The sequence below is a fragment of the Scophthalmus maximus genome, chromosome 13, assembly GCF_022379125.1.
Source record: "Scophthalmus maximus strain ysfricsl-2021 chromosome 13, ASM2237912v1, whole genome shotgun sequence".
Lineage (NCBI taxonomy): Eukaryota > Metazoa > Chordata > Actinopteri > Pleuronectiformes > Scophthalmidae > Scophthalmus > Scophthalmus maximus.
In genome coordinates this window covers 15,921,474-15,942,806 of record NC_061527.1, presented here as the reverse complement: position 1 = coordinate 15,942,806, position 21,333 = coordinate 15,921,474, and the positions used below count along the sequence as shown (strand labels likewise).

Sequence of the window (21,333 nt, the reverse complement as noted above, 5' to 3'; positions counted from 1 at the left end):
CGCTAATGTAAAAATTCCCTTTTATTTTGTATAATACTATTAACCTTCAAAGCAATAACAGGACAGTCTGAACAACATACACATCTCGGCACACATGTTTTCATTCCATGCTGGGCCTGATAATGTGAGAATAGCGAGGTCTGGGATTCTGGGGGTAATTATCCAAGAGTGTTAATGACAGGAATGATTCTGAGGCAATTATAGAATCTAATGCAAAAAATAAATACATGGCACAGAATCTGCTCTCACGGCACAGAGACACAGAAAGAGTCTTACAGCACATCACACCATGGCGGCTAATTGTTGATTAATCTTCAAACATCGATATCACTTTCAGTGTTTCTGAATTGAGAAAAATGACTGCACAGAATCCGGGGAAATAGGGATTCATTTTTCAAATCACATATTTTTTAGTTCTCTCCTCCTCTCTCCTTTTTGCATCAGTTAAATAATGAGGCGATGCTTGTCTGGAAAGCAGCGCCTGTTATATGAGCTGAAGTGGAAAAAGTAGTAGATCCTGTAACTGTGCCACGTCTTCTGAGAGATTAGCTAACGCAACAATGATCTTCTTATTAAGAGAAGGGAGGAAGTCAGGCATTTGAAGAGAGGAGGTGGCAGAAAAGAGGAGCAAGTATAAAGGTGCCGACCAGTTGTGGGGGGAGTCAACAAAATAAGACAAAAACTGGAAAAAAAATAACAGAAATTTCTGCTGGACCCTATATAATTAAAATTGAGAAATAAATGTGAAAGGAGGAACAGAGAGACTTATTTTCCAGAATGACAGATGAGAACTGAAAGTAGACAAGTGAAATGGTTTATGGAAGGTGATGAGGGATTATACATCCTGAAAGTACAGTGGAAGGAGGAGAGCCTTAGAAATGGATTGGTCAAAAATGATGCACTTCAGAGAAACAGACTGTGACTGTGTGTCATCAGATGGTTGGATGACAGCCGCGCTCTCTCATCTCTCTGGTGTAAATCTCAACTCGAGAGAGATTCAATCACAGTGTGTTGCTGCTGCTGCTGCTGCTGCCCGTGCAACAGCTCTGACTAATAGGAGCGCCTAACAGGGAGACATGCACACTGACAGTAAACCCGCAAATATGCATGCATAAATTCAGCTAAATGCAAAAAAAAAAAAAGACATACGCCCTCTCATCTGAGGCTCTGCAGGGTGATAACAGTGAACCTGGGCAACTGACACAGGTTGTAACTTATGCACTGGTGATGGAGGTTCACTGCGAGAAAACAGAAGGAAGGTGGAAAAGCGAGAGCAGATTGAGGATGAGGAGAAGGAGGAGAGAGTGACTCAGCTGTCCCCCCTGAAGGAGGAAGAGAAGGAAAAGAGGGATGGAGAGGCACTAAAGAGGAGGGATGTTCATTCGCCATGTGCTCTTCACGGTTGTCTCGAAATTTCAGAAATAAAGAAGGAGCAAAGAAGGGGGCCTCATAACCCTCCTGGGGGAAAATTTAGCCCAAAGCAAACAAATGTCCGTGATGCTAGCACAGGGGATGAGCCATCGGTGTCCTTAGAGGGGGATCACCATGCCACGCTATTTCACACAACCAAGTCTGAGGCGGATTATGACATCATGGCCTTTTATCTGCCATGCGAGGGGACCACTTTAAAGAGTCTAGCTACAGCTATCGGCACCAAGTAATTGGGCCCTGCCTGTGCTTTAAACATAGATCTCTTCTGACATCCCACAGGAACTCAGTATTGGATACACTAGGATGAAACAGCATATGCAGGATAGAGTTAGAAATACACTGCACCACCAAACTCAACCTCATCCATGCAAACAGACACAACCACAGCTACATCCTGATATACAAATTATTCACAGGTTCTTTTGAACATGTTAGTCTGACAAGCAGACGATGCCGTCCCCGCACGGAGACAGTTGAGAGATCCATCAAAAGTGGCTCTGATGAAATTTTCAATAGGAGACAAATGCGACGGCAGAGGTATGGTGAAATGAAAAATTCTTTGAAAGAAAGTTATGGGTGTACACTGTAAGGGACAGAGTGAAAAGAAAAGCAAGGCTGTCTTCGGAGGAGGCGAGGCAGGCTCTGACAGTGTGCTGTCACACAGGCTGACTGTCATGCAAGCGGGCCGGTCCCTGATTCTGTGATCAATTTCTTTTTTCTGAGAAAGAAATAAAAAAAAACAATGAATAATTCATCTCCAACCAATGACAGGCTTGTGAAGATGAGTAAAGCATTAGCCCCGTGCAACACTGTCCCGCTGTGACTCCTCTGCCTCACAGGATAAATTCATAATGTCCCCCTAATGTCCATGAGCGGCCTGTCCTGTCCCTCTTCACCTTAAAGTGTGGCCAACCGCACAGCTTGCAAAGAACCAGTCAAACTGAGGGAATGTGACAGGAAGACAGCTAATAGACGAAGGCTTGTTCGTGTACATAATATGCATGTGCACAGTCGCAAGCAGAGATATTCATAGACACACAGATTCACAGATTGTGATCTATGCTGACAAACATAACCCTTTACTTCCCAGGAGCAGCATGCAGTCCGCCTCCACATATAAAAATGGACTGAGTACACACAGAGCTCCCGCTATTTTAAGTGTAGAGTATAGATTCTACAGTATGCCCCAAACAACACAAGAGAATTTTGCCACAGCTGTGGGACAGTTCTAAGCCCGGATCCTGCGCAGATTCGTTCCGATCAAATGCTTCTGACAGGCGAGCCGAATCCATATGTTCCCAAAGAGAGACAGGAAGACGAGAGGAAGGCGGCGAGGGGAGGAACAGGAGCCGAGTTCTGTTGAGCGCAACCTCATCACACCCATCTGTCACGGTAACACATGGACACATGCAGCTGCAGATTTATTAGCTCAAATGATGCAGAGGCAAAACAAGGGAGAGATTTAGCTCCAGGCTTTGACATGCTTTTCAAGTGAACGGCTGAAAAAAGACAAACATGACTGCATGAAGAGACGGACTCGCAATTCACATGCACACATATGCAAAAATACAATCCCAAATCATGTTTACTTCTGCACCACAAAACCAACTGTATGCCATATGTCATACTAGCTTGTCATTGTCATATAATTCAAACACTCTATTCTGCCTCTGTTCCAACTGGACCAGTATTACATTGGCATGGCTTGTTATCATAATTATAACCAAGATCCAAAACCAAAAGGTCACTTGGAAATAGCAGCTCAAATTAACATCTTCATAATGAAGTAATGTATTACTTTTTTGTCAGCTGGCAGATGGTCTTTACACCTTCGAGCTACAAGCTCGAAAGCACTAATGAACAGTAAGTACAACAGAACATTCCTGACCTCGCTGTGCTCCCCTCCTCATTTAGAAGTAGACTATGGAAATAAAGATAATCCCTCTGGTGATCAAATTCTCAAAAGATAATGCATGCAAGGCTCTTGCATGCATCTAGTGAGCAGCAGTTATAGTTAGGTACAGTAGCTGAAGCACACACCAGGCTGTCAGCTGCAGAAAACGGGAGAATGTGTTGCAGTAAATATAATGCTTGTGTGCCCGGAAACGTGTGGAGCTGCAAATATTTTCATTGCTGATTAATCTGCCAATTATTTTCTTTATTAATTGATTAGTTGTTTGGTCTATCAAAGGTTATCAAATGGTGAAAAATGTTGATTGTGATTCCCAAACCCCAAAATTATGTTTTGTTTTGTCCACAAACCAACAATATTCCGTTTACTGTGATAGAGGAGCAAAGAAAAATATTTATTCATATTTAAGGAGCTGAAATAGTAGAAATATTAATTTTTTTGAATACTCAATTATCAAACTAGTTGGAGATTATCTTAGTAGTCAATTACTAAACGATAACCTTTACAGTTCTAGACATGCAGGTGTAACTATGCAAGAAAAGATGTAGATAATAATGTTACATACAAGGCAATCATAGAATTATATGCTAATGAGGAATTAAACCAGATCATGTTGCTACTATTTACTGTATGAGACCAACTGTAAACACAAACTAACACTCACCGTGTCACTCACTGTGCATTCATCTGTGAAAGCTGATACCATCGACCATTATCAGTCAGAAGTTCAAATGTTTGGTACTCTGTCTTTGTCTAATGAGAAGGAAGAGATGAGATGAGATTAGATGCGACGAGATTGTCCCACTATGGAGAAAGTTGCTGTGTTACAGAAGCAAAGGAGTAAAAATGGAAACATCAGTATAAATCTAATAAAAAAGTAAACATGCAATATAAACACGGAAAAACAAAGAAAATAGGAAGAAAATATACAATATAAACTGAATATTTACAGTGTGAACAGAATTGCACATTGACATTTTTGTCATTTACTCCACCTCAGAGAGGAAATGTGCACGTTTCTTAATAAGTGCTCATTTAAGTAGTGACCTAACTTGGAATCAGTCATGGACATGCTTCTCTTCTTCTACGAAAAACAAACTAAAGTAATGAAGCACACGTGCAGGTTTCCAAAAGGAAGAACCAACGAGGTAACATATGAAACAATAAGCATTGAAGGCAGCGGCCTCACTCGGCAGTTCACTCTCTGATTTGCACTTTAGGAAAAGATTTGATCTGCTGATAATCTGATTCATGTTGAATGGCTGAAAAGAAGATGAAAGGCTGCTTTAGTTCTGACAATGTGATCCAGAGAGCAGATAGGAGCACTCAAGGTTATGGACTGATATGAAGATGCAAAGAGGCGTGAACCTTTAATCTTCATTAATACCGATGGCTCACTGGGATATTTAAAACACGTTCGGTGGGTTTAAACGGCAATTTCTTAAAGAGCATGAGTGCAGGAAGTGTGAGAGCTTCGCGAACAAAAACACCGTCGCTCTTGTGTGCAGGAATGTCTATTTTTTGCACAACTAATCACATTAATCTTGATCTAAATGCATCATCATCAGCTCGCAAACGGCGAGTCAGACACACTGTTGACGACAGGACCCATTTGAAGAATGATTAATTAATCCACTGCTTAATACCCGTGCACAGTGTTAAGTGTGCCTGGCCACAATACGTAAAGATCTCATTAGAGTTGAAGTCATTAGCTGGTCCAGGACTGTGGGGAGAATATGACCAAAAGAGAACGCTACTTTTTATCGTCAAGCACTTAAAAATCAATTAGGATGGAGGCTGTTGAGTGGTAGTGGTAGTGTGTGTGTGTGTGTGTGTGTGTGTGTGTGTGCGTGCGCTTGGCTAGAGGCATTTGAATATAATTAGGTTTATCAATCTCATTATATGATCCTAAATGCCACAAAGAAATGTGACATTTCAGGACTAAGAAAAATGGAAAACACTTAGTGTGTGTGTGTGTGTGTGTGTGTGAGTGTGAGTGTGTGTGAGTGTGTGTGTGTGTGTCCTTACAACGCAAACACACTGCATGTCATGCGCTGATCTAATCTTGTCCATAACTACATAATTGAAGAGAGCTGATTAAAGAGCAATCTCACGTGTGAGGCCCGTGGAGAGACGATATGAAAGATGTAACCCGAGTCAGCACACAGGACACAGGTGGTTCGAAACAGCAGTTCAAAATACAGTTAACCATGTCTGCCTGGCTCAGCTGCTGCTCGTGTTAATAACAGAACGAGTAGCATGAACCAATAATATCTCCAAAATCGAACACACATATACAAGGTATGTAATGATCTAAATTCACACCCTGTCAACTGGTTTGAAAATATGAAGAAAAAGAGGTTTGGCGACGTTAAAGGCTTGTGCTTAGAAAGCTCTCCCAACATTTTGATAGCTTGGCATTCATGACCTCTCACAGTCTGGATAGGTTTTCATCAGAGGGAGAAATAGGTTTCTCAAAACAGTCTGGAGAAGAACACACTCTTCTCTCTCTACAGACAAACTCTTTGAGATTTGACTGTGAGGATGGAAACAGCCCAGTGCCCTCCAGTGCTCGGTGTTTTTACACTACTTGAAAAAACCAAGGCGAGGCTAGATAGGTAACTAATTGAATCATATTATATGGATTTGCTGATGCAGCGACATTTTGCCGGAGGACAGCTTTGTTATAGATCAAATGTTGTTGTTGTGCTATAAATGTTATACTGCAGAATAACAAAATGCACTTTTGCGCAGATTATCTGCCTCCTCCAGCTCGCAGTTCATCAGATGATCACTGTGAATACTGTCGGTGTCTCAGGCTGAATGGGAACCCCATGAGAAACTGTAGCCCGAGAATAACCCACAGCTCAGAGAGACTGGAAGATGCTGCTCGGGTTACAGTTACCAGGAAATGTTATTTCACCCGACAAATCAATCGATCGACTTATTGTCTCTGCAGTAACTATGCATGAATCCTTGGACTCCTGTTTGAATCACGTCTTATCCTTATGCTTGAGTTCAAGCCTCCTGCCTGTCAGAGCACAGCCGGGAGGCTTGAACTCAATTCCTCTCCGGCAATCTCATCCACGATGGTCGATTCACACCGGAGAATATTGTTTTTAAAGGCAGGCCAGCCGCTGCACTTCAAGCTGCCAGCAGCAACAGAAACACATAAAATGCAATGAGCCTGAGAGACGACACGTGTATAATCTCCCTGAATACCTGCTCTTCATCCCATTACACAACTCAGAGCTGGAGACACTTACGTTTCTGTTACACCCAAAGGCACATTAATTCAAATATCACCAACTGTGAAGGTTTGCATGGTTGAACTTCCAGGTGGCTTCCGTTATGACGGACATCAACAGGGCTGTCTGTGTGTAGATCAATTCAGTGTGATGTGAAGGATCTTTAGTTAAGAGTTAAAAACCACCACCTGCTGAAAGGCAGTAATGATGGTCCAACAAAATAACTCCATGCCAGAAGCATATTGGTAGTGTTTTCCCTCACTCTTGAGATTTCATGGCCTCCCTTTTAGTTTTAAACGCCACAGCCGTTTTATCACACTGTTTCATCCAGAGACCTCAGATAATTTAAACTATGGAGCATCCAAAAGGAAACAAAACATTTTTCTCACCCGCTCGCTTCTCTCTATCTCATACCGCCGTTCCAGTCCTCCTGAGCCAGTCACACGGGCACTGTCGTCGTAAGAGTGACAGTTTTGTGAAGCGACAAAGACGGCACGGGGAAAACAAATTCAGAAATGCAAAAAGTAGATTAAAAAAGTAAGACAGTGACTGTGGTTTAACTGAATGGTCAAAGTTTGGACAAGTGCTGGTGCTGGATGGTACTGTTGCACAACGGCATCATGAATAGATTCAGACATGTAGTTTTAAATTAGAGACAGATATATTTTCTAATTCCACAGTGGCATAATTAGCATAATATTTAAACAGTAAAAACACATTCCCCGAAGATAAATTGACTATCTGATATCAGAGTACGTACATTATATTACTCTGCTGCATTGTAGTGGGTTGACATAATGCTTTGGCTGTGATCCTGTTGGCTTCAGAAAACAAAAAGGTTTGTAGTTACCAGGGTTTCCATTACAGCCATGTTAATAAAGGGCATCACGGTGACAAATTGCAGTGTGCTGCACTTCATTACTGCACCAGCTCACTAATTTGTGTTTGATAAATGTTTGACATTAACTAAAAATGAATGAACAAATTCTTGAAACAGTCACAAGTGTGATGAATGATAAGTATCCGTGAGAGGGATAATGGATAAACTATTGAAATCGTTTTCTTATCTGATGTGAAAAGTAACGCATAAATGATTGAAATAGTTAAAAGTTTTACAGTTTTAAAAAATTACATTGAGATAATAAACATTTGTAGTGAGTCTTAAATAAATAAATTAGATCAAAGTATTGACTTGACCTTTGCAGGATAATTGAATGAGAAGATTTGTAGCATCCACTGCTCACTTTGTTATTAATTAGAAGAATAGTTGAATGAAATTCAATTTTAAAATCTGTTCAAATGATCATTTACATTCAGAGCATCGTGGTGTCGATGAAGAGATCGTCTGACGGGGCTGTGATACGTCTGACAAAAAAATGTGGGGAACCTGAGGTAACAGGGTCAGCGATGCTTTGCTGTCACGACAACTGTTGCGACAAATGAAGCAATCATGTTTGGAAATAAAAGATTTGTAAATCCCAGATGATCTCTAAGCTGTGCGTAAAGGTTACGGTCCCGAATGAACATCCATAAAGCCATCGCAGCAGTCGGAGAGTGAGAGGATGGTCAGCGAACACAGGTTGATAATCCTCCAATGTCACGACCAAGTTGGCGTACCTACAGGCAGCCTTCTTCTTCCCCCCAGCCCTCCTCCACCACTTTATCCCTTCTTCCTTTCCCTCCTGCCGCCTCGCTCCGCGTTGCCCTTTCTGTAAGAGCAGCAATGCTGACAGCGGCTGCGTCCCATTACTGCACTCGTGAATGCTCCGGAGTTGAAAACAGTCAGGGCCGGACTCTGTCAGTAGTGAACTGAAGCATTGTCACTATTGTGAGGGTCTGACAGTTTTATGTGTGACAGAGAGCAACAAAATGAGGAGGGAAGTGTGTGGGCGTACTATTCAACAAGGCCCTGTGAGGGACACAGAGACCTGTCAGCGCACATGTCATCACTGACACATGAATCTGTCAGAGGAGGAGGGGGCTAAGTGGCACCCCGAGTACCATTAAGTGCTGTTGCATAATTGGGGACACTTGAATGCTGGTAGCTTCTGTGGCTCTGCAGGCAGGTTGGAATCCATGGGACGGCAGTGACACATGATGTAAGTCGTGAAATATATAAAGCCATGCTATATATAAATTTAACGGGACAAACGTGGTAAATGGACGGCAATTATTTAAACCTTTTCCCTCTTAATGGTCAAAGCATGTTACGATCACCCATTCTCTCACCCAGCGTGGTGGCCGCGCTGGGCATCGGGAACAATGTGTGCTTTATTATCTTGCACAAGCACAATTCAACACAATGGGGACCGAATAACCCCAGACAATTGCAGGGCAACCTGCGTCATGTCCAGAAGTGGTATAGATCCAGTCTCAAATGAGGTTCGTACGCCAACTTACTGGAATTGTTTGTGTGGTCTAACTGGACGGTCAACAAGCTAATGCCCAAGTCACAGCACTCAACAACCCCATTACTGACATGTTTTACCTGAAGCTCGGAGATTCAGGTGTTGACAAAAAAGTCCAGCGCAATGGACCTTTGTTTAATGTCATTCCCCATCTCGTTCTTCAACTCTCTGATAAAGACACAACATGCCCCCAAAACACTTTGAGAAAAAGAAGATGCAAATGCACTATTTTTTAATTGCAATCTGAAAAGAAGACATGATGTTTTTTTTTAAATGTATACAACCCCCTGTCTATAGAGGAACAGATAAAATCAAGATTGTATCCAGGCTTAGGAAAAAAAACTGCACATAGAACTGAACAGAGGCACAATGAAGGCAGGATGAGAGCAAGGAGAAGGCTGAGCAAAGACAGGCAGCGGCTCAGATGTGTCACACTGACGGCAGGCACCAAACCTCTCACACTGAGACGACTGCAGGGATCGATCAGAGGCTGCCTCCCACTCTCTACCCCACGTTTAGATCATTAAAACCTAATTGAGAACTGGTAACCAAAGGCGCGCACACACACACACACACACACACACACACACACACACACACACACACACACACACACACACACACACACACACACACACACACACACACACACACACACACACACACACACACACACACACACACACACACACACACACACACACACACACACACACACACACACACACACACACACACACACACACACACACACACACACACACACACACACACACACACACACACACACACACACACACAGGCTGTGCTTGAATGGATACAAAAGCACATCTCTAGGATGACAATAGAAAAGCACAGCCAGCATGAGATCATAAGACCCGCTTTCAGTTACAATGCAAATCGATCAGCCCGGACTTGATCACAGGTGAACCTTGTGCTCACCGTGGGGTCATCGGTTCAGGTGAGAGCTGACCACAGTGAACTGGAAGCAGTGGAAGAGGAGAGCACAGACAGTGGCAGCAAGAAAGGGGAAAAAAAAAACAAGTTCATAATCACTCTTTGTGATGATGGATCACAGATAGGGGTGTGAAAGTCTCCATCAGTGTGTGTGTGTGTGTGTGTGTGTGTGTGTGTGTGTGTGTGTGTGTGTGTGTGTGTGTGTGTGTGTGTGTGTGTGTGTGTGTGTGTGTGTGTGTGTGTGTGTGTGTGTGCGTGCGTGTGTGAAGTTGGCTCACCCAGGACAAGAACTCGCACAGCGTTCCTTCCACATCTGCAAACCAGGAGGTGCTCTGATCGCTGCTGGCCGTCTGCTCTGCCTGGATCCTCGCAGGAATATGTTTGCTCCTCCAGCCTCTCCAGACTCTGAGCTTCCTCCTCCTCCTCCTCCTCCTCCTCCAGCAGCGAAGGCAGCAGCAACAGCAACTGGACCGGATTGCATTCACTCACCTTCCCTCCCCTCTCTCACTCCTTTTCCTCCCAGCACTGCTGCTGAATTATCTGCCGCCACACAGACGAAGTCCCCGGCTCTCCTCCTTTGTGCTATGGAAGCAGTATTAGCTCCTCTGCCACCGGGCTCACAGCTCTGAGAGGCGCTGTGTGCCACTGGCATCGGCAGGCATTGCGGACTGATGGTGTTCTCCTCAATGCATGTGTGTCTGAGTGTCCTGGCATTTGTGTGTATGGGATGTGGAGTGTGTAGTGTGTAGTGTGTAGTGTGTAGTGTGTGTGTGTGTGTGTGTGTGTGTGTGTTTCAAAGAGGACCCGGCTGCTGTTCATTGGGGCTCATCTACGCTGTTCGCTGTTCTCTCTCTCTCCCTCTCTCTCTCTGAGCTGCATTTACGTCCTGTGGGAGAAAATGAAAGATGAGCTCCCTGCTTAAAAATCCAGCTCGCTTTAGCTGTCAGGTGGTGGATACTCAAAATACCCTGCTGGGACAGCAGGGACTTTTTGTGAAATATATATATATATATATATATATATATATATATATATATATATATACACAAATACATTTAGAAACAATTAAATATTACATTAACTGATTTATCATTACAAAATTGTTTTATCCGATTGAATTCTGATCTTTGTTTCTGTTTTTCTTTTTTTTTATATCAAGGTTTATCCTAAAGTGTCCTCTTTGAAAAGTCTTTTTCATTTCATAATGGTAGACAATTTCTTTGATTTCATATTTTTGATACTTAATTTCCAGTTATTGACACCAATCCCTGCCCCTTGTTGGGAACAAACACTTGTTTAAACAATAATATAGCATTAGTATAAAACAGATGGATTTTCACCCACTCTTGGTGAATGTGACACTGATACCCACTTTCTTTTAGCTCAGTTTTGGTCCCCACCATCTCCTGAGGGAGATATTTGGATCTTTAGCGGCTGACTGCTCCACTATGTTCGCCAAGTGTCACCAACTATAGTTGTGTCCCAATAGAGGGATCGCATCAGTTTAGAGGACGTGATCTATTTAGAACCAAAATGAGATGGTCAACTGTAGCTCACCCAATCCGGTGGATCCTTTGTTGCTCGGGAATGGAAGGATACATTTGTCCGCCGGGTTTCGAGGAGCCTTCGAATAGGACATCCTCGTCGTGCTGTCCTGATTCAATCGGTCTTCAAATGCAGCCTCCGAAGGATGTGGCCCCTGAATTGGGACACAGTGCATGTCAGTCTGGTTTGCATGGTGCTGGGTGGGTAACATGATGTAGATTGTGACCTTTCATTAAATAGTCAAATTTCCCAGTGTTAAAATAAGCATATCATAGATACGTGTGGCTGTATTTATTTATTTATTCCATTTTGACGTATTAGGAAAATTATTTCTTTTATGACATCTTACTTCCAAATTACTGCAGTGTTGATACACCTACCATTTAATTGTAGGTTGAACGACAGTAACTCCAACATAATATGCATTATGAGGAATTAGCTGTTCATTTCAATAAAACAGAATAAGGGTCTGCATCACGTTAGGGTCTCTTTTGAAAGAAATGACCCTGGGATGGTTTACACGCATAAGACATTTGTTTTTGAAGTCCACAGATATAAGTAATGTAATGTACTGTTACCTTGAACCCACTGTCTTCTGAAACATGCCTCGTGCATTTGAGTTTCCAGCACTTTAAGTTAGCTGACTTTGGACAATCACAGCAACATTAGAGTCTAGTGTCTTGTTCAAGGATATACAGGAGCCAGGGACCAGGCCGCCAACTCTACAAGTAATAGCCGAGCCCCTCTACCAACTCAGCTGCAGTAATCTGTCTCTGTTACACTGAGACTGGATAGAGAGATGGTGTGCCAAGTGGTTGAAACTATAATAAAGCATTAAGGGAAGCATTGTATTTCATTTCATGGTATGTGTGTGTGTGTGCGTGCGTGCGTGCGTGCGTGCGTGAAGGAAGCTACTGCTCTTTAAATCTCATCAGGACTGATGCCAAAAGCTGTTTACCCTTGATGTTTTATATCTCTAAAATAAAAAGACAAATGATGAAACCGCACCATACTCTAGTTGCACCAGAAAATATTATGTAACATTGTGTATATAGGTCAGTCATCTACAGTAACAACCCCCCCAAAAAAGAGGATTTTATCTTTGAAATGCCATCACAGGATGAAACATGTAAACATGACAAGATATTTAAATGATAACCGATGCCTGGGAAAACCTCGGTATCCCCCAGGAGGAGCTGGAGAACGTCTCTGTAGATTTGATGTTTTTAACCAGCTAGTTATTCTAATTTCTTTAAAAGGATATTTCATGTTGTGACCTACTTGACATTAATGAAAAAGATATGTTCACAAGTCACAACATGATGAACAAATGTTCACACAAGGGGAAAAAAGTGAATTATCCTTCACGTCAGATACATTACAGCAAACAAGAAGGGTAAAGCTGCAGATAAGATCGAGTAGGTCTGAACTCAAGAGGTGAAAAGATATTCTTTTGAGAGGTCTGGGCACTTTCCTTCTCCATTCATTCCTAACTAAAGTGCTTGGAGTCCAGTTTTACTCTTTCATGGGCTCAGATGCTGACCGGGGGGGGGGGGGGGGGGGGGGGGGCTGCACTCTTCCTTCAGGCATTGTCACACATCTTTTACATTTCACTGCCGTTTTTTAACAGAGCACAAATCTGAGCCCGAGGCAGTGCAGTAGTGTCATATCCAGGTGAAAATGGAGGCCGTGCCATGTTTCATCCTATCTGCAGTCTGCGCTGCCGTCCTCAAAAGACAAGGTTTCCCTGTGCAGGGTTTCATCGGCGCTGCAGTCTCTGTGTATGTGTGGTCTCTGAACGCCACAGTGTCACTCTCCATACTGCAGAGTGAAAAATTGAAACGGAGGAAAATACAAATGTGAATCGGTATTCACAATCCGAACGCTGCCCCTGGTTATGGCGTTGTTAAGTCCAAGCTGCAGTAGAGCAGTAGCCCGGATTACAGTGACCTTCATGAATGTCATTTTTCCCTTCGACCATTTCCTTAGGAGGCTCGTGGTGAAAGCTTTGATGAGGGGTGGAGGATACTGTTTCACTTGGCTGAGTGCTCTGCAGCGGCTTCATAATAATACCATATAGTTGCATAGCAATAATCACCATGCCTCTCTCCGTGCTTCATACCTGAGGGCAGCAGTGAAATCAACTCCCGCTGGGTTCCAGGAGCTTTTCTGGCTGAACACTTTTTTAAGGGCTTCTATAGAAGTATTGAGGGGGGCGGATGATGATAAATATGTCATACATAATACATGAATGGCAATGTACCTGCCTACTGTGCAAGTAGAAAGGGTGATACATTAATTCTAGGACCCTATACTCATTTGACAATTTGAAAGTACTGCTTATGTACGGTGACATTTGCAGTGTAGGTGTGAGGAGCTGTATAAACTGTACAAACATTTTTCAGTGTCTGAGGTGTTCTCACTTTCACAATACGTCTTTGTGGTGGCCAAGAGCTTTGTTGTAGTACAACACTGAAAAACCTTGTATCCACTTTGACTTCACTTACTTTCACTGAAATGTATGTACGTACAGTCTTGATCATATTCATCTGAAAGTATTTGAGAACTAGTTTTCCACCTGTACAACGGTTTAAACATACATGTAAACTATACGGTAAAGTAAGAAACTGACAATAGCCCTTTAAAAGTAGGTTTTATAATGCAAAATATAATGCAACTTCCAGATGTAGAAAGTTGCCATGTAACTGTTTGTCTTAATGGGTCGTTCATCGAAATGCCACAGCAGAGTGGTCACAAGCATTAATACTTGACTTCACAAATTACAATAATGCTCTATCAATTTAAAAAAAAAAAGCTATTACGAGCTCCACAGAGCTGTTTCTTTTTAATACAGCATTATTGTTCTAAGCTTTCGAAAAAAGTACAACCACAGCTCACATTGACTAAATCCATTAGCAAGTTGTACATTTCTGAGACTTGCCCACACACATACAGCCAAACAACAAGCTAATGGCCTTGAGCATATTAAAGCAGTTTAAGTTGATCAATGAAAACAAAACACAAAATACAAAGGTGCTGAATTAAGTGAATGGAGGACAAAGAGAAGCACAGCAGAGCGATGTGGCACACACCTACTTTGCACTTCACGAATAATAATTCTGCCAGAATTCAGCGGCCGCGTGGGCGAGAGGGAAAGTTTGAGAATTTGGAAAAGAAGAAAAATGTTGCATAGTATTTGTGGCCCTGTGGATTCACTGAATCTGAGAAATAGAAATCACAGGAAAGTGCTTGTAGTGAGGTTCCCAACTTTTTTGGTTGTGGCCTTTAAAAATGAATGAATGTTAACCAGAAAATCTATGAGAGGCGAGATGTTCAGAAACGGATCCATTCCTGAACTTGGAACATGTTTATAACCATGCCAGTGATGTTGTACAGCAATGCTGCGATCCCCAAGGTGGTGGACCAACAGACCGACACTGCCATCACTACAGACAAACAGCATGAGTAGCTAAAAACAGACAGATAAAAATATAGACATCATTTCAATCGTTAGTTATCATCCCCCTCAAATTGATTTCACAACTCTTGTAGTCTCACTCACTGAGAACAATCACTGTATAATATTATGGTACATGAGGCATTCTTGGGCATTCAAGCGTGTCATACCTGCTTTGCGTGCACACCAGTGTTTGTTCAGGAGTGTGTCCTGCAGCCTCACAGTGACTTTCGTGCTGCGCTCATCTGGCCTTTGGCCGCAGCTGGACCGAGCAGGCAAGTCCCACTGAAGCTGTGAACCACCTTACTAACAGAAGGTCTGTGTGTGTGTGTGCGTGCGTGCGTGCGTGCGTGCGTACGAGCGAGCGAGCGAGTCACGGCACAATCTTAGATTCTCACTGCAGCTGTGAAAAAGGCTGCATGAGTAATCGTCGCTGCTCAGCTCGCCTCCCTGCCTCAGTCTCCCTGCGGGTGAGGCGAGCACAGAGGTGGCACATGTACTTCACTAACAGCGCAGACATATTCAGGCAGCAACTACATTCATCACACCACACAAACACAGAGAGGCTCACAAGGCGTCTGTGTCTGATGGTGTTGTGAAAGTTGAAAGGACAGATATTATACAAGTCAAAATCAGATTAGATGTGTGAAAGAGATTTTATGTACAAGCAAGAAACTTGATGCACTCAAATATGGCGGCTATAGACAAGCGATTCACTGTGGGCTAATTGTAAATTGCACTGTCCTCACCCAGCAGTGTCTCATTCATTACATGGCTCTCTGTTGGTGATGAGCGTGAACAGGCTTATTAATCCTTTCTCTAATGTGATGACTTGAAGTAAAGCGTTCCATGCTGTAGCCAGGCAGAGTTAATGCTGCTGCATGATATATTATTGTGTGTGTGCGTGTTTGTGTATGTGTGCGTGTGTGTGTGTGTGTAGGCCAAATAGACCTTCACCAGCAGGCTTGGACAAAGGTTGGTGACTCAACAGTGCTCAGAAGAAGCAAAAGAAAAAAGTGATATAGAGGCATAGGAGTGGATTAGTGGTGACTCTGAGGAGAGGAGAGGACATATGAAGGGGTGGAGGTCTACAGGGAGCTCAAAGACCCAAAGGGAGAGGGGAAATTTGTGAGCTGAGAGCAGGAGGCGGAGGAGGCAAAGAGGGGATGCCGGCTTCCCCCTGAAGACTGCTCAATGGGGAGTGAAGGGAGGATGAAGAAGTAAATAAAGAAGGGAGAGACCAAAAGGGGGGACTTAGCAGCACCCAAGGGGACATTGAGGGAAGCAGCAAGAAGGAAGAGAGGAGACAGCTTGGGAAGAACTCTGGGGACTAATCTCTCTCTCTCTCTCTCTCTCCTCCCATCACTGGGCAGCTGCTCGAAGGCGTGAACTGGTTATGGGTAAGGTAAGGGTTCAGCAGAATGAATAGAAGTCAGTAAAATGCAGGAATGTTTGTGCAAATATTTCTATTTTTTCAGTTTTCCATCAGGGAGCCAAGGACTGCAGTGGCCACAGGCCTTGAGCTTCTGACGCCTGGCATTATGCCGGGCTGCCTTGCAAATGAAGTAGTAAGGTACACAGCTTAACTGTTTCCGATGGGAATATCCAAATGATTAAACAGACTGGGTCGAAAAAAAATCTTCCTTTTTCTTCTGTGGTGTGAGGTGTGAACACGATCTTTTTTTAACCTCTGGAAGTTTAAAGCAGAGCTCTAACGAGTGGATCTTTAAGGCGCTGGTGCACACCGACAGTTGGTGGTCACAATTTACAAGATGAAGAGGGAGATGGATTCTAAATGTCAACAAACAAAGTCTGTCCTTCTCTCTAATTTTTGTTTATACCATAACTCAACAGACCATGTTGCTCCATAACTGAAATACATTTTTGATCCTAATCTCCTGAATATCTCACAGTACAAAGTAAACTGTTCTCATTGTTTATAAAAAGAAACTAATTAAACCTAATTTTAAAACTATATGGATCATAGGCCATATAGACTTGTGCACTATAGGGAGTTGTGTGGATATAGTTTGAGAGCAAAGACAATGAGAAAGAAAAATGTTTGAGACCCTTCTGTTTTTGAATTGTGTGAGCGAAAAGTTCCTGAACTCATTCAGCTATAGATAACAATCCATGCAGTATTTTCTGTCCATCACATCACAGCTACAGTCAAGCCTTTATATCAACCCTTCCAAGGAGGAAATCTGACATGCCCAGTCTTTGCCAAAATGCACACACAAATGAGCAAAAATTGACTGCAAACAGCGTTTCTGGGTCAATGTCAGTCCTGATACAGCGAGAGGTTAGTGCTGCACTTAAGAGACGCTCCCTAGGCTTTGGTGTTGAGGGTCAATGCCTCCCAAAAGCCAGTGTGGGACATCTCTCTGCATACATCACTGCGTCACATGAATAATCCCAGCAGCCAATGTCAGGGACACACGGGGCATATAGACACCCACAGCAACTGCTGGGAGAGGAACCAAGAGACACACGAGGACACATTTGTGACAGATCTCTGGTTAAACACAGACACACAATTATAGTATTTCATGTTTCAGTGAGTCTGTCTGAAGCAGAGTCATGCAGGCAGCTTCAATAAAATGTTAAATAATTGATTGTTGCCTGGCAATAAGAGGTAGCAGGTGTGTGTGTGAGTGTGTTTCACTAATACTACAGTATATGACATTAATTAAGTCAAGGCTTCGGGACTAAACCAACCCCCCTGGATGTGAGTAAATTCCCTTGGTGGTTAGCTAATTAAATCACAGCAATTATTTATGACACTATCATGAAGTTAAATTAATGTTTAATTTTGTATGTAGAGAGGGGTTTGTGTATGTAAGAGAGTGTGTTGGAGAAACAGAGGGAGCTAACCAATGAAGGGCTTTACTGATTGCGACATAAATGAAATACAATGCAACACAAAATGTGGCCATAGCGCAAGGATGATACAGAACAGCCAAGATCATATGGATCAAATAAAAGCTTATAGCCCCGAACAAGCTGAGGCAGCAGATAAAGGTGCAAGTGAAAATCAGTCATGGATTTGTGCCTCAATAAAGCTGAGGCTGGCAGAAATGAAGTGAGTGAGGCAAGCCGCTGCATCGGAGGAGGAGGGAGCAACATATAGTAAGCTGCAGGAATGATAAGACTGGACGCAACAGAGAAAAAATGACCTGAGAAAAGAGCATTTTGAAAAAAATACTTAAAGGGGCCGTGAGCAATTTTAAATAATACACGTTTTGTAAAAATCTGCAAATATTTCCACTAGCTGTCGTTTCAGAATTTGTTTTTTTGGCTCAGTCCTTGCTCTGTAAATTGAAAACAAAATAAATGGCGGACCGCACCTCACAACACTGTGTGCAGTTTGTAAACATCACTCCCCTACACCTTGAGAAACGTGCTGGCGAATAGCACTACGCCTAGTGGTCAGCACGTCAGTCTCCCATAATCATCAACAACCACAACAAAGAGAGACAGGCTTTCTCCAAATTCGCTTACTGCCCCTTTAATCATACAATGTCACTTCCATGTCAAGAACTATTTGTCCACCGCTGTAATGGACTGGCAGCTCCAGGTGTGTGTGTCATCATCATCAGGACACACACACACACACACACACACACACACACACACACACACACACACACACACACACACACACACACACACACACACACACACACACACACACACACACACACACACACACACACACACACACACACACACACACACACACACACACACACACACACACACACACACACAGCCACTGTGGCATCTATGTGTATTAAAAATGGCTCAGATTATTGCACAGCTATGAGCGTCGCTGAGCAAATGAGTTTCCAGATTACACTGACTCGTGTAGACAACAATACACAGCTGGATATTTGCAAGCAACATGAAGTCTTGGATGATGGGAAATGAGAAGGTGGAGCACTCAGGATTCACAAAGATTACTTGGATCCGCCAAGCACAGCTATGAGAGGATGGAGCTCACACATGGAAATGAGAACAGAATGCTTAAAAGAGGTTTACACCAATCTAAAGCCCAGCAAGAAAAGATACAAGTCAAAAGGGATTGAAGGCTATGGCGCATATTGCGGTGTTTCAGAAATACAAGGACACCAAGACCGTTTCTAAAGAAAATTAATCCTAATGTTAACTTGAAATTTCCAAGGTCTACACATCATTTCTTCAGTCAGAAACCCGGCAATTGTATCCAAGATAAAAAGAATTGGTAGCACACAGAAGATAAGTGGTAGTTTAGCGATCCTCTCAGAGCTGAAGGGTTTTGATTTAAATACTTACAGTAAGGATACTATAAGGTCCGCATGTTCTGTTTTATTCAGGAATACTCAATCTGCAGGGGATTAAGATGCTTTGACTGCCATTTCAAACAAGTCCTTCAATCAACTCAAAAACAATAATAAAAATAAACATATTGTTAAGGTTATTGAAAAACTGTTGTGCCCAAAAACAACACTTCCTCCTATCACTGGGATTCAAGGTCTTGCTGAAGGCCACCTTCACAAGGACATATACATGCTGAGCACATGTGAAGAAGAACCGTTGTGTTGTTCATTTGGGTCTGAGCATGAGTTCCCACGTTCATCTCCATTTTCTGGCCCGTGTGCTGCTGGGGCAGCTAATGAGCAATATGAAGTCGAGCCAAGAGCTCAATCTGCTGCCCACAACATCACGGCAGAGCAGGTCTGGGCACAAAGCCAGGACTCAGACAAAGTGCCTGGCTGTCACGGCCCCCCCTGTGCAGGTGGGCTCCCTGTTATCTCTTTAAGACCCAGTATGTTAATAGACATGGTAACATTAGGGGCATGGTCTGAAGCACATTTAGGGCGCATTCAGATCAAAGCGGGCTATTTTAACTCTGCCATCATTACGGCGCAATCTCTGGCTTCAAATGATCACCAGCACAAGGTGGCGGCCCCCATATCTGTGATATTTTGACTTACTTTTTGTACGGCGTGAGGAAGAAGAGATGCTTCGTCCAGCTTTATCTACAGTCTATGCTGCAGACAAGGTTTTTGCTGTTCCAAAGCTCCATCACTGTCTGCTGCCTTTAGATAGAAATTTGACAAAAATGTGAGACAATCAGGCGCAACATGCCAATGGCTGCAAATGCATTTTCAATTTAAACAACATAGGCTGCTTCGGTCTGAAACAAGCAAATAGACTTATGTGTGCTACATGTAAGACAGGGCACAAAGGTGTACTAAAAAAACCCAATGAATAGACGTATACAAAATGAATCACTGTCAATCATCATGCAAGCAGACACGTGGCCATGCAGTCATCTGTCTGAACTTTATGATTTTCTTCTTATTTTGCTGTGTTTGGGTCGTTTCTGGGATGCAATCTTTGGGCTGTGGATGTTGCATTCACACAAAACCCAGCAATGCGCTATTTTCCTGCAGTGTTGTGCAGAGGTGTGAGCATGTGTTTATTTGAGCTTTAGAAAGTAACTGCTGTGAAACAATCAAACAATAATGTCATGCTCCTCTGATTCACCTCTTCTTGGTAACGCCGCTGCCTCTTGTTCATTTTTCTTGAGGCACGCACGACCACTGCTGATCTCTCTCACTCGTCAAGCCGGGGAGGAGGGCCAGACTTTGAATGGTCTTAAGAAAAAAAGTAAAGTGACAAATCAGAAACAGTAAAGTGAATCCTGCATCGTATAAACGTTGTGTACGTTGTAGTGCACTAATCACACAGTAAGGAAGTACTGATTACCTTGTTTGGATTTAGATGTTTGGTGCCCTTCAAGTGTGTGTGTGCATGTGTGAGTCCTCACACAGAGTAATCTGTTGTAGTCTATAGATTGAATGTATTATCCACTCTCACTGTCTTACAACATCGGCCTTTGCACAGTTAAATTGTGTGCAACCATACCAGTAAAACTAACTGAATGCAATTTGAAAAGTTGAACTGAGAGAATAAATGCATGGATTTTAGCCAAATATCATGAGATTCGCCTAGAGGCAATCCTCGAATAAATCTATATTGCTTTACCCACAGTGTATAAACAAGAACTTTTTCAAAGAGACAGCCCATATTTGCTCAGCAGGCAGGAGCTTTCGCTCCCATCTCGTCAGACGGTAATGACAGAAGTGTCTGTAGCTGTCACCCGGAGAGACGCGCCGGCCTTGATTAATCCACCACTTCTCTCCTCTGTTCTCCTAATCCAATCTCAAGTCCACTCTGTCTTTTTTTCCCCCTCTTCAATCCTAACAAATGGACTGTCCAATCCACAGAGACTGAGAGAGAGGCTGGAGAACTCACAGAAAAGAAGAAACAAAACAATGTCAGGGTCAGCTGTTGATGAACCCCTGAGGGCAGCTGGCAAGATAGGAC

At 42.9% G+C, this 21,333-nt stretch overlaps 1 protein-coding gene across 2 annotated transcripts in view; it reads right to left on the bottom strand.

Moving 5' to 3' along the window:
- lingo3a (leucine rich repeat and Ig domain containing 3a) overlaps positions 1–20,864 on the bottom strand; it is a 40,116-nt gene extending 19,252 nt beyond the window's left edge. Inside the window, exons 1-6 of one of the 2 annotated variants that reach the window (XM_047336986.1) lie at positions 20,491–20,864; positions 19,935–20,039; positions 11,514–11,655; positions 10,235–10,842; positions 9,942–9,981; positions 4,008–4,096 (exon numbers count right to left, since the gene is read on the bottom strand). The gene's annotated coding sequence lies outside the window, so the exon portion shown is untranslated. Of the gene's footprint in view, positions 1–4,007; positions 4,097–6,980; positions 7,054–9,941; positions 9,982–10,234; positions 10,843–11,513; positions 11,656–19,934; positions 20,040–20,490 lie in introns of those variants that run through there. The other variant, XM_035648629.2, reaches the window with a different exon arrangement.
- Positions 20,865–21,333: the final 469 nt, after the last annotated feature.